At 35.8% G+C, this 14,118-nt stretch overlaps 1 protein-coding gene across 3 annotated transcripts in view; it reads left to right on the top strand.

Annotated features, from left to right (window-relative positions):
• Positions 1 to 14,118, top strand: part of LOC120635370 — a 109,891-nt gene that overhangs the window by 93,693 nt on the left and 2,080 nt on the right. The window lies entirely within an intron of this gene.

The raw sequence follows: 14,118 nt of genomic DNA, 5'->3' as shown, positions 1-14,118 counted from the left end.
TGTTGATGGCAACCTGAGACGAAGATGTCAAGCCTCACGTGTTTGTAATTACGGCCGATTGACGCAGAAAGCAGGGTAAGGCTGGGTTCGATTCCCACAACTGGAAAATATTTGTGTGATGAACTTAAATGTTTTCCAGTGTCTGGGTGTTTATATGTATATTATAAGTATTTATGACTTTGACTTTGACTTTGACTTTGACTTTATGTATATTATTCATGAAAATATTCATCAGTCATCTTAGTACCTATAAGGGTATGACTTATAAGATACTTAGATGTTGAGAACACAAGCTACGCTTACTTTGGGACTAGATGGCGATGTGTGTATTGTCGTAGTATATTTATTTATTTTATTTTATTTTATTACACCGGCAACAACGTGGGACCGGGTCACAGCATTGCGACAGTGATGCTTAGCGGCAGAAATAAGCATTGTGGTAGTACTAAGCCGGACAAGCTTTATCACAAAAAGCTCTACTACTACCAAATAAAATAATAGCTGTTGGCCGCAACTTTGCTCGGCTCTTGAGGATCGTAGTTATTAAATAGCCTACTCCACTTACCAATGAGAGCATTATGTAGAACTCTCGGGCATACAGGTTTCCTCACGATGTTTTCCTTCACCGTTGAAGCAAGTGATATTTTAATAACTTAAAACGCACATAACTTGGAAAAAAGGCAGTGTGTGTTCTTATGTACACGCGTTAGAAGTTATACTTCTTTGGCGTATGGAAAAAAATAACTAAAATGCAGTAGTCATTAACGATAAATATTAAAATTAATCAAAATGATTTTATCACGTTATCTAAATATAAAAATACTAGAATATACAACTTGAACATAGTTATCGATTTTCATGCCACCTAGAACTATCTTTACGATGTAGAATTCAGGTGTCGGTGTGCGCGCGCATCGTGAAAAATCACTCTCATCATTTTTGTCCATCGCGCCAAAGGAAGTAGTACAACTTCAAAAAGTTAGAAGTGGATTCGAACTCGGCCCCCCGAAGGTGAAGTCGAGTTCCTACCCTCTGTGCTACCACCGCTTCTAATGGGTTGATAATGGATCAATGGATCATTGGATTTCAAGCAAATTTAGTGATACCTGCGAAGTGCGCATCTTTGTTTATTTTCAGTACATGTATCAATAAGGCCTCGCATAGACTAAAGAGTGTATTTAAACGTCGATATGTATAAGAGTGTGAGTGTGAAGATGTTGAGAACTAATTGAGTGTACGCTTTTTTTGTTTATCATGTACTAGGTCTTTGGAAGCGTTCGTTAATCGTGCGAACTTAAAAATGGAGGGGGGAGGGTTGGTTGTCATTCTATTTTTGATGTGAAACATGTGTAGGCGGAGGGTAACCTGATTGTTGACGTGGCGATAAAGGCCAGACGATACAGGATGTGATGGAATATATCTACTATACGTAGTTGAGTTGTTGCAATTTCAAATACATTCTTATTTTATTTTTAAATTTTAATTTGTTTTTAATAAAAAATTAAATAAAACACTCATTATCTTATGGATGTAAATTTTAATGCTTTACCTTTTCGGTACGCTATAACTGATTCCTGTGGTACTCTGCTCTTTTATGCATATAACTTGTAAAAAACAGTTTCAATGTTTCACATCTGCCAGGCGTCCTGTTTCACACATTTTTTTTTTTTATTCCAGTACTTACATGACTGCAATCTCTGCTCGTCTTAGATGTTGATGCTGTCAAAGATTATAGTTTACTCGCATTACTTAGCTTACTTATATTATGGCAATCCGCATTGGGCCAGCGTAGTGGACGGCCTTAACCATTTCTCATGTTGTGACTTGCCCGGTAATGGGTTGTTTGTTTGTTTGTTTTAAGTCTTTATGGCACACACACATTTTATATAAATTAAACACAAATACAGAAGAAACTTAAAATGATAAAAATAAAATAGAGCGTGCAAAGGCGGTCTTATCACTAAAGCGATCTCTTCCAGACAACCTTTGACGTTAGGAAAAAAAAAAACGAAGGAACGGGTTGGTGCAGCAATTTAAGTATAAAAAATATATATTTATATATATACAAAATAATATAATATAATAATAAATTGTATAAATTGGATTGATATGATGTTAAAACATCGAATCAATAACAAGAAGGTAAACCATTTTTTAAGTTAAAAAAAAAAATACAACTTAGCCCCTTTTCTCGGGCACGAAACATTTTATTAACATTGTTGGTTATTTGAATCAGCACACAAGAACCCGATCAGCAGGTCTTCAAAATTACAGGTACTAGGAAGAAGAATCAACGACCAAATCTTGCAGCGGAGTAAACGAATTTAATTCAAATTTTGGTATTCAAACTTTTAATCATAAACAATATAGAATTATAGAATTAGGCACTTTTCACACTATCTACTTAGTCATAAACATAGTTAGTCCACACTATCAGCTTAATCGTGCTGCTGTCATTGGCGTTGACAAACATCGTGTCCCAAAAATAGGTGACGTCTGGTGACCCAAGAGCTGGCGCTTATTTACCCCAACGGCTAAGTCTAGCAATTCAAAGGGGCAATAGCGCCAGCATTTTGGGTACCATATCCATAAGTGAAGTGACGGCTTAAAAATAAATAAAAATAAAATCATTTTATTTCAGGTCGGGCACCCATATACAAAATTGAGAGATTAACTTTATTTAAATAAAGCTTAATTTGCTATACTCCGCGAACAGCAGGAGAATCTGTATGGTGTAATTTATAATTTCTTCAATACTTATACTCCACACCATACAGATCCTCGGCAATGTACCCTCTACAGTCTACGCATGTTTCGCTCCGAATCCGGAACATCCTAAGGTTGACTTTACAATGAATAATTGTTGAGTACAATACTTAACATTTACTTCATTCTTCTGTTCGCGGAGTAAAGCAAATTAAGCTTAATTTTCATAATATATTATGGAATTCCGCAAAGTAATGCCTGCTTCCATCCAATATTTGAGAGATTAACATAAAATAAATATAAAAAACACTCGGATTTAAAATATAAACAAAAAAAAACAATAATTAATTAAAATTTAAAATTAGAATAAATTAAATTACAATTAAAATTCAACTATTTCATATTATTTCATGTTTGGAATATGGTGCACTTTTTGCCGATGTTTAAAAATTACGTTGTCAGCCTGAGCGACGTTTCTAAGGCTTTCTTTCTTTTCTATTATAATTTTCGACGCTTATATTTTTTGGAAATATCAATGTTATTTTGTAATTATTATTACGTGTTTTCTAATTGGAATTATATTTAATCTTACAAAAAATCCTGTGCAATTTATTCACACACGGCAGAAGTGTAACTTCTGAAACGTAGACTACGAGAGATTGAGGTGGATGTAGAGTATCAGAACTATTAGGATGAATGTAAGGTTTATTATTTAGTTTCTATATGGTAACTAGAATAGGCAAAAAAAAATATAATGTTTTCTATCTCACTCTTACCTATAACACTTAAGTGTTTGTGTCTCAATCGACTTATTTTTGCGTTTCATCGAGCTTGGAATAACAACGATTCTAAAGAAGTTTATCTTCAAAATATATTATAAAATAATAATAAAGTAGGCTTTTGAAGTCGTTTAAATAAATCTGATATTGTCACAGAGAACTCTACCAATATCGAATGCCACATAACCGTTAGGTATACAGTGTAGGTGAGACGCATACCAGTTGTAGTGAGACGTGGAGCTGTAGGTACAGTCGACCAGTTCCGCGGGCGTGGGATTACTGCGAGCTGACAAAGCGATACTTATTCGGCACTTAACGAGCCCTTGGAGGTTTACTGAGCATGCACTTCGCGTAGAGCGATTGGCCACAGAGCCTGAATGGTACGAAAGAAAAAGTTTCTGAAGTGAAAATTCCAAATTCGAATTCAAAAATGTTTTCTTCTCTTTGACCTCATCACAGGCACTTATATAATATATCTACTCAACAACCGATTGACGTCCACATGCTGGACATAGGTATTTTTTAGGGCGTTCCAAACTCCACGATTCTGGGCCGCTTGTATCCAGCGCGCTCCCCGCGATTTGATGTCGTCTGTCCACCTGGTTGGGGGTCGACCAACGCTGCGTTTACCGGCACGGGGATGCCACTCCAACACCTTGGAACCCCAAAGTCCATCCTTTCTCCGAGCTATGTGCCCCGCCCATTGCCACTTCAGCTTCGCGACTCGTTGAGCTATGTCGGTAACTTAAGTTCTTCTACGGATCTCCTCATTTCTGATTTGATCGCGTAGATACTCCTAACATAGCTCTTTCCATCGCTCGCTGAGTGACTCTGAGCCTTCTTCTTCTTCTTCTTTTGATTTATGGCTTTTCGTAGTGCCAAAACAGCACAATGTACTTTGCCAGTGTTAAGTAGCTTGGAAAAGGCACGAACTAGAGTGGTCAGTAAAGAAAAAGAAATGTCTATTTCATAACTTCGACTTGCTATAGTAGCTGTTAGTGAAATGAACTAAGTACGCATGAATTTAACAATCATTTGAAGATATAACAAAATTCAAAATTTATATCCAAAATATAAAAATCATAGTTTTAATTTGTTAATTTTAAAAAATTTGCTTAGATATTTAACATACCGACTACACACTGACATTAACACACACTCGACATTAAAGGGACGAGGAATTTTTGAAGGAAGTATATCATACAGATTAAAGGGCAATTTCGGGCAGGAAAAAAGAAATGTAACTAAGCCTTCTTGTGAGGCCCATAGTCAGCGACCACGATTGTTAGAATTGCGAACTAGATAATAAAAAAAAAACTCTCTGATTGAACAATGTTGTATGTAAAAGGTTGTGTATGTAAAAATCTATCCAAATCCTTAAAAAACTTGTGAAAGATCACTTTATTTCTCAATCAACTAATGACCCGGGATAGTTCACTGCTCCCTTCTTATTATTCATTTTTTATAATTTTTATTTGAGGATAATTAATTATTTTATATATTTTGTTTTTAAATGTTTAATAATCTATTATAATATTGTTCTATATTATATATATAATTGTAGTTGCTTATTTATTTATTTGTATTTAGTTACAAATATTGCAGTTTTATATATTTATTATATGTATATATTTAAAGTAATAAACTATTTTCTGTAACTGTTTTTTATCTTCGCCTTTTTTATCTTGGCTGGAAGAAAACGCTATGTAGCGATAAGGCCGCCAAATTGTATACGTTGTTTTACTTTTCTTTTTGTTCTGTGCCCTTTTTGTGGTGTGCAATAAAAGTATATTCATTCATTCATTCATTCAATGTTGCACGCCTGAAATTTCTGTCTATTAGCTACTTTTTAAGCTCATGACACTATTTACATGTACACAGTTCATTCAATAAAATATAATTTTTATTAATACATAACTATAACCTAAAATAAACTATTTAAAAACTAAATAAAATCTAGAACGTCCTCGAAACCACCGCAGCGAGTCACAGTTCCTAAGATGCTGGCAGCATTGCCCCTTTGGATGGCCAAATTAATTCGTTGGCCAAGGTAACTGCCCGCTCTAGGATCACCGGTAGACTCGATAACCCTTTTCGATAATTCTTTGAAAAGGGCTCATGCCTCCGGACCCCACGGTCCCAAAGTCTCTACTCCAAAAGGCACAAAAATGAAGCTGAATAAATGAATTATTAATTATTTTAGATAGAGAAATATGTATACTCTATAGTAAAACTACTCTGTACAATCGAGACGGGTCTCACGTTTATTCGTTTGATTTTGCAAAGTTCTGGTCAAGCGGCAAGGCGGATAGGTATGTTCCGTTGTTAAAGAGTCTGTCGATAGCATCGATATCGATAATGTTTTTTGACGAACTCCCTGGCGAAACGGTGAACGCTGTGAATTTAATGAGGAAGTCCCCGGTTTGAATCCCAGCAGGGGCAATTTGGGAATTTATTATTTCCGAATTTTCTCTGGTCTGGTCTGTAGGCTTTTGCCGTGGCTGTTTAACACCCTACATACAAAGACGGGCCGCTAAGCGATTTAGTGTTCCGGTGCGTGTCGCTTAGTAACCGATTAGGGGTATGACTACCATACTCCCTAACAGGTTAGCCCATAGCCCGTACCATTTTAGCATCATCACTTACCACCAGATGAGATTGCAGTCAAGGGCTAACTTGTAGTGGTAGAAAAAAAAGATGTAATCTATTTTACTATTGGCACGGGTTTCCACAATGAGAATTTAGGCCGTAGTCCACCATGCTGGCCCAGTGTGGATTGGTGGACTTCACACGCCTTTGAGAACATTACGTAGAACTCTCAGAAAAGCAGTTCTATTCACGATGGTTTCCTCCACCATTTAAGCAACTGTAATTTTAATTGCTTAAAATTGGAGATCAATTAATTGTATTTGAATTATTTTTCAACGGCGCTGTTTTTTTTATTAAATTGAAGGTACTAAGTTTAACAACCAAGATAACGCCTATAAAAGTATACTTCGGAAGTTAGAATTTAGTCGTTTGTGAATAGATAATGTTAACTATATCATATTTTAAGTGTAAACTTTTGGGGTGTCTGTTAGTCTTTCGATCCGTTTAAACTGAACTGATATGGCTTATGTAAATTAAGCTTAATTTGCTATATTCCGCGAACAGCAGGAGAATCTGTATAGTTTAATTTATAATATATATATAATATGAATAATTGTTAAGTCCATTTACTTAACAATTAATCATTGTAAAGTCATCATCTCCTGAGGATGCTCCGGTTTCGGAGCGAAACGTGCGTAGAGGGTACATTGCTGAGGATCTGTTTGGTGTAGAGTATACGGATTGAAGTTACTATAAATTACACCATACAGATTCTCCTGCTGTTCGCGGAGTTTAGCAAATTAAGCTTAATTTTCATAATATATTATGGATTTCCGCAAAGTAGGCGTACTTCTATCCAATATTTAAACTGATATGGCTGCAATTTGGCTGATTGGAGATAGCTTATGCTCTGAACTGCCACACATGTAATAACATACATTTTATGTTACCGACTCTTTATGAGTGAGATTGTTTTTATGAGTTTTCTCTGTTTATAACAATCCGAAATAGTTAAAATAAAATCAAAATGTATATTCTTGCGTTAAACTGCCGTCTGGCATATTTCAATCAACCAGTACACATTAGGTATTAATCGAAACTCGATTTCATCGATACATCGACATTTCCCCACACTAGTAAGTGGCTTAGTTAGGCTACAAGTGGCAAACAGCGAACCAATGCGGGCGACTTAAGAACAAAGGAGGGATTAAATAAAGCGCACCCGAAAAAGAATTAGCGGGAATTCCCGCGACGCCATGTTGTTTTTTTTACTCGTTAGCCTTCTGTCGGTCAGCGAAAGGTCTTGACTTTCGCCCGCATTGCCAGTTGCCACATTTCTACTTACAAATCTAAAATACGATTCGGATAAAGGAAAAAAGAAACAAAGTATACGCATAAAAAGAGCACTACAAGTTTAAAAAAAAAAAAAGTAAAAATAAACTACGCAGTTTACTAGGCTGCATAAAATTAGTAATTCATTAAACGGTAATTGTATATCATCTTATAACAAATTACCAGATGAAATCTGATGATAAACTTTTTTTTTTATTTAAATATAAATAAATAAATATACTACGACAATACACACATGGCCATCTAGTCCAAAGTAAGCGTAGCTTGTGTTATGGGTACCAAGATAACTGATGAATAATTTTTTTTAACATCCCGCTAAAAACCTCAGGATTTTATTTTTATGAATTGGCGCAGTGGGCAGCGACCCCGCTTCTAATTCCAAGGCCGTGGGTTCGATTCCCACAACTGGAAAATATTTGTGTGATGAACATGAATGTTTTTCAGTGTCTGGATGTTTATCTATATATTATAAGTATTTATGTATATTATTCATAAAAATCATTCATTAGTCATCTTAGTACCCATAACACAAGCTACGCTTACTTTGGGGCTAGATGGCGATGTGTCGTAGTATATTTATTTATTTATTTTATTCTGGCATCGGCAAACATGTTAAAGCGTTAAGCGTCACTTGCTTTAATTTCACCGGAACACAGCCGTGCTGGAATACACCACTGCTGCCAAGCAGCAGAAATAAGCATGGCCTAAACCTACGTTAGTACCCAAAAGTTAAAACAACATTATTCTACTCATCAAAATAATCACTTACCTACTTGAGGGCCCCCTGAAACTGATATCTCATAGTAAACACCATCCCAACCCACCACCTCCTGCAGGGCGAGCGCAGCCTGGAGATTAAAATTATATCCCCTGACAAGGCATATAATAAACGTGTCCACCTGCTAAAACGGGAACATGGAAGAGGAGAAGTTTACCCCCGTTTATTATTACACATATATTATTTGGATATTATTTCCACTTGTGCGCCAGTGCTATGTTAATAAAGCTGTGGGAGAAGATAATTTTTTATCCTTTCCCCGAGGAGATTATTGTCTACCACGCTAGCCGTGCTGGGACAATATTTAAATGGAACCAGAATCGGTCCCAAAAACATTTCAGTAGTTAAAACCTTTAAACCAATTTCACTCAGTAAATGTTAAATCTACTAAAACCTAAATAAACAACACTCAGATAGTAAACCCGGTCAAATCGCAGGTTTCGGCACCAAAAAATAACAACCATTGGTAAAAAAAACATTCTGATTCTGACAGCTGGTCAATCGTATTTAGCGCCCACACGGGCGTTTAGTTCAATTTAAAATTCATCTAAACGAATGTTATAAAGCTGAGGAGTTTGTTTGGTTGAACGCGCTAATCTCAGGAACTACTGGTTCGAATTGGGAAAATCTTTTTGTATTGAATAGTGCTTTTACCAAGGAAGGTTATACGCGCAACGACCAATACGAGCGGAGCATAAATGTAAAACACCTTTTTTTACTTTATACTGTGACGGCCGATTGCCGCAGTTTGCAGCGACCCTGCTTTCTGACCCTGCATGTCCAAGGCCGTGGGTTCGATTCCCACAGCTGGAAAATGTTTGTGTGATGAGCATGAATGTTTCTCAGTGTCTGGGTGTTTATATGTATGTGTATATATGTATATTATTCATAAAAATATTCATCAGTCATCTTAGTACTCATAACAAAAGCTTCGCTTACTTTGGGGCTAGATGGCGATGTGTGCGTTGTCGTAATATATTTATTCATTTATTGTTTATTATACTGTTAAATATGTACTTGTGTGTGTGTGTTCTTTTTTACATTTTATTTTTTATTAAAATTCCCAAGTCGACGCGGTTGTTTGCTCAGTTTGATATTAAAGCAGACTAAAAATCACCGTTGAACATTGTTCCGAACGCACAGCATGAGGCTGGGTTTGCGGCCATTTGCCATATTGTTAATAATAAATTGGTAATAATTTAAATAAGTTCAAAATCTTGCATTAACAATAGGGCATGGCAATAATGGATTATTATTATGATCAATTATTTTTAAAAAAATGCACATAAACGGGAAAAACTAGAATGATAGTTTCGAATACCTGCGACGCGTACATAGTTAAAATTACGCCTCAATAACGTGCAACGGGACCGTTCCTCTTTACCAGTTCTGTAAAATGTCCGCAGCTTAATTTATCTATCTTTGTAAATTGATTCACAAGCGGACTAAGTCGGGGGGTCTGCTAGTTTAAAATAATAGGACTGCCGCGCCGCTGTCGGCAGTCCTTAATAAATTATTTAAAAAAAAAAACCGACTTCAACGCCCAGGGACTATAAAGCAACACTATTTTAGATTTTTTTAATAACAGCTGGACCGATTTCGATTAAATGAGACCACCTGGAAAGTATGCTCTATAAAACAAAAAAAGAATTTTTCAAATCGGTTCAAGCGTCTTCGAATAATCGGGTAACATATATAAAAAAAAAATATTCCGACGAATTGAGAACCACCTCCTTTTATAAGTCAGTTAAAAAGGAATACAAGGAAGTCCTATTTCGATAGGACAAATAATTTTAAAGACAGCCATTTCTAAAAATACATCAGTTCAGAAACACCTTGGCGCAATAAATGGCGCGAAACTGCCTTTATATATCATTGGCATACGTCAATGCCAAATGCACTCGATTTCCGAGCGTTTATAGTGCGGTGCATCAAGACACGGTTTTGTCGGTTAAATCTTTAAAGTATTTGCTGGAAGCTCTTTTGAAAATACACATGTGTAAGGAATAAGGAATATTAAGGAAAGGCCCTACTACTAAGATACTAAATTTGCCCATTTCCTAAGTAAATAATTATTGCAATCACACTTTCTCTTAAATTTAGATATATTTTTGTGAACAAGTCATTTGTTTTTAACTATGTTGCATATATACGGCTGAACGTAGAAATTTGAAATTTTGAGAGAGTTTTTAGCAGAAAAATAATAAAAATGCGTTTTAAAGTTTCTGAAAATACCACACACAAACGGGTGAAACAGAGAATTAAAGGATGTTTCAAAAATTAGGTTGTTTTTAAGTTTATTTTTCAAGGTATCCACGTAAACTCGTAATTAGGCTCAACGTAAAAAAAAATTATCGCACAGTTTTTTTTAAATTCTATCCATGAATTCAAGTATTACTTTATTATTTAGAGATTTATTTGAAGTATCTACGTTTCTATAAAGCAAAAGACATTTCGCGCCAATAATATACAGATGACAGCTAAAAGCTCTTTAATAAATTCGAACGACGACGGCGGTTCGTCATAAAATGGCGGTCATTTTGAATCACCATAGATAATAAAGTTTCTTATTAAACATAAAGTTGAAGTAATAGATTAACCGTGTGGCTGGAGAGGGAAATTTGTATTATTTCGTTCGTACATAGCAATTCAAATAATAAGTGTTCTTGGATAAACTCTGCATTATCCTAAGATTCGATTTATAAAAAAATACGCGGGAAATGTTGCTTGGTACTTTTTTATATTAGTAGAATGTGGTCTTGACTTAGGATCGGTCGCTAATATTTTGTTTTCCTGCCCGAAACTCCTTCATAAGCTTCACGACGTCCTTCCTCTTAATATTCCCCGTCCATTAAATGTCCAAAGTTTTCTTATGCTTGTTTTTAGTCGCTATGTAGAATTTGTATGTAAATATTTACAATCTGACAAAATTAAGCTCTAAATATATCCCATTATGATTTGTAATAAAAAAAATCTTTGAATTATAACCCTTATTTTGGAATACTAAGATTTATAAAAATTATAGTGCTATAGTTATATGTTTACCTCTTCACAATCACCTTTGTGGATCTTCCAAGTATACGTGACATTGGCGAAGTAAAACGTGCCCATTGGCACACCTAAAAGCCAAAAAAGCAAAAAAAGAAGAAGAAGAATATTAACCGTGTGACTGGAGTGGGAAATTTGTATTATTTCGTTCGTACGTAGCAAATTAAAAAATAAGGCTCCTTGGATAAACTCTGCAATATCCTAAGATTCGATTTATAAAAAAAATACGCGGGAAATGTATGAATACCTACTAAGTAATATAATACCGGAACCTTTCCGGTCGGTAGGAGGTAGTAGAACTTTTTGTGACAGCTTGTCTGCATATTCCTGTCTAGTCGCGGTTTTCTTTGTAAAAACATGACACAAAAGACGTCACCTGTTGGGAGCCTCTTTTTTTTTAAGTCGGTTGAAACAGAGTGCCGTCAGCGGCAGTCTTTGTCGGTTGGGTGATAACTAGCCACGCTCGAAGCATCCCACCAGACCAGATCAACGAAAATTCAGAAATTATAAACTCCCACATTGCCCCTGCCAAAAATTGAACCGATGACCTCCGACTTGAATTCACAATACACCGTTGCGCCAGGGAGGTCGCGAAATGGTGGAGAGGAACCTGGGAAATACCACCGATGACACAGGTGTCGCTGCGCCAGAATGTCGCCGCCATTTTCCCAACCACTTAAAATGTTTCCAATGCCAACTAAAAATAACATTCCCGTTTAATTTATGTATCCCAAATAAATCCAACACTCGTATGTTAAGAGGGGATTAAAGTAAAATGCTGACATAATATGCGATAAAAGCGAACAATAAAAACGGGCAATAAAGTACCCCGTAATATAACCATTATATGACCACCGTAAGTCCACCATAAAGTGTTCTATAAAATGTTCGATTCAATAACTTACTAGATATGCCGTCTTCATTTGCTCATTAGGTGGTGGAAGTCAGTTAGGGCTTCGGCCCTAATCGTGGGGACCGAGTTCGGTTTTATTTAAGTAATTAAAATATCACTTGCTTTGGCTACGCTTACTTTGGGGCTAGATGGCGATGTATGTATTGTCGTGGTATATTTATTTAACGCAAATATTGTTAAATATGAGCTCAAATTGTTTCTGTGGCGAAATACCAAAAAAATTGGCGAACAACAGGTAAACTATTCAAATTCTTGAAAAAAAAAATACAGTTCTACTTCACCGAAACCTACGCCAGACTTGTGACTTGTGTTCTCTAGCACATAAAAGACATCCTAATGGATATGTAGAACTCTGTTTGATGCGCCCATTGTAATAAATTGTTTGTTGGTATTGCATTTTTTTTTCTAATGAAGATAATGGTTGGAACGCGGCTGGTTATGACATAAATTATGCATCATAAAAATTAAAGAGAGCAGAACTCACAGAAAAACTTGGAGTTCTATAATTATTTTTTAAATTTTGGCAAACAGCGCATAGAAACTTCTCTATCCAACCAATTATCTAAAATAAATGAAAACCCATATCATTTACATTTATGAACATCTTTAATGACAAATAGGAAATTAACAAAAAAAAGTGCAGAAAATTTGTAGTAAAACTAGTTTTTACTGTAATTACAATTAACGATTAAAAATCTTGGATCTTCGTCTGCCGAAGCAAGCCTACCCGCTTACGAGCGACTTGATCACGTACTTTTCTGAGAACAGATATCTGATACTGGTCGCTCTCGGCGTCTTAAACCAGCGCAAGGCAATATCTAAGCAAGTAAACTCTTCAGAAGCACAATTTTTTCATTTTCATTATCTAAACTTGCAGTTGACGTGGTGCCTTTATTAGTCATGAGGTCAATTATCTAGAATGCAGCATGCTGCATATCGTCTGCGAAAGGTGCAGAAGTCATTTGTGGGATTGAGTATACGCTTTTATAGTATGATTCCTAAGGTAATTTTGGACCTACCAATGCATAAGTTTAAAGAATGTGTTAAAACACATTTATTACAGCGCGGTTATTGTACAATTGATGAATTTCTTAATGACAAGGTTGCTTGGAAGCATCCGGCCCCGCTTTCATCTCTTACAAGATAGAAAAATGAATTTTAAAATGTAAAATGTAAATTATTGATATTGGAAAAGATCAACTGCTGAGATTCTTGCCGGCTTCTTCTCGGTAGAATCTGCCTTCCGAACCGGTGGTAGAGTCACTACACACAGACAGACTTGATGTTTTTTAAGTGCTTATATTAGGCCTACTTTGAATAAATGAATTTTGAATGAAATTTCCAATCATAATTCGCGTGCTGACATCGATCGTAGTGTTTTTCAAATATTTGTTGATATTGTTTGTCATTTAGAACAACAAGAATGGTGACTGACGAGTGGTGATCATGACGAGTTAAATTTGTCCTTAACTTCCTTAACTGGACTTGCTCAAATTCAAAACCCTAGGAACCTGCATGCCTGAGAGTTCTCCATAATGTTCTCAAAGGTGTTTGGAGTCCACCAACCAAACCACCGCACTGGGCCAGCATGGTAGACTACGGCCAAAACCATTCACAAAAAAAAAAACAAAATTCATTTATTTCAAGTAGGCCTAATTAATAAGCACTTTTGAAACGTCAAGTCAGTCTTATTGTAGTGACTCTACCACCGGTTCGGAAGGCAGATTCCACTGAGAAGTGCCGGCAAGAAACTCAGCAGATTGCTCTTTACCAACATCATTTTAAAGTTTTATTTAGAATTTTTCTGTTTTGTGAGAGATGAGAGCGGAGTTGCCTGCTTCCAAGCAGCCTTGTCGTTAAGGAATTCATCAATCGTGTAGTAACCACGATATGTTAAATGTGTTTTCATATATTGTTTAAACTTAGGTAAAGGTAGATCTAATATTACCTTC

This window comes from Pararge aegeria, chromosome 26 (assembly GCF_905163445.1).
Source record: "Pararge aegeria chromosome 26, ilParAegt1.1, whole genome shotgun sequence".
In the NCBI taxonomy this organism is placed as follows: domain Eukaryota; kingdom Metazoa; phylum Arthropoda; class Insecta; order Lepidoptera; family Nymphalidae; genus Pararge; species Pararge aegeria.
The sequence above is the reverse complement of the archived record's forward strand: the minus strand, read 5'-3'. Positions and strand labels throughout refer to the sequence as shown.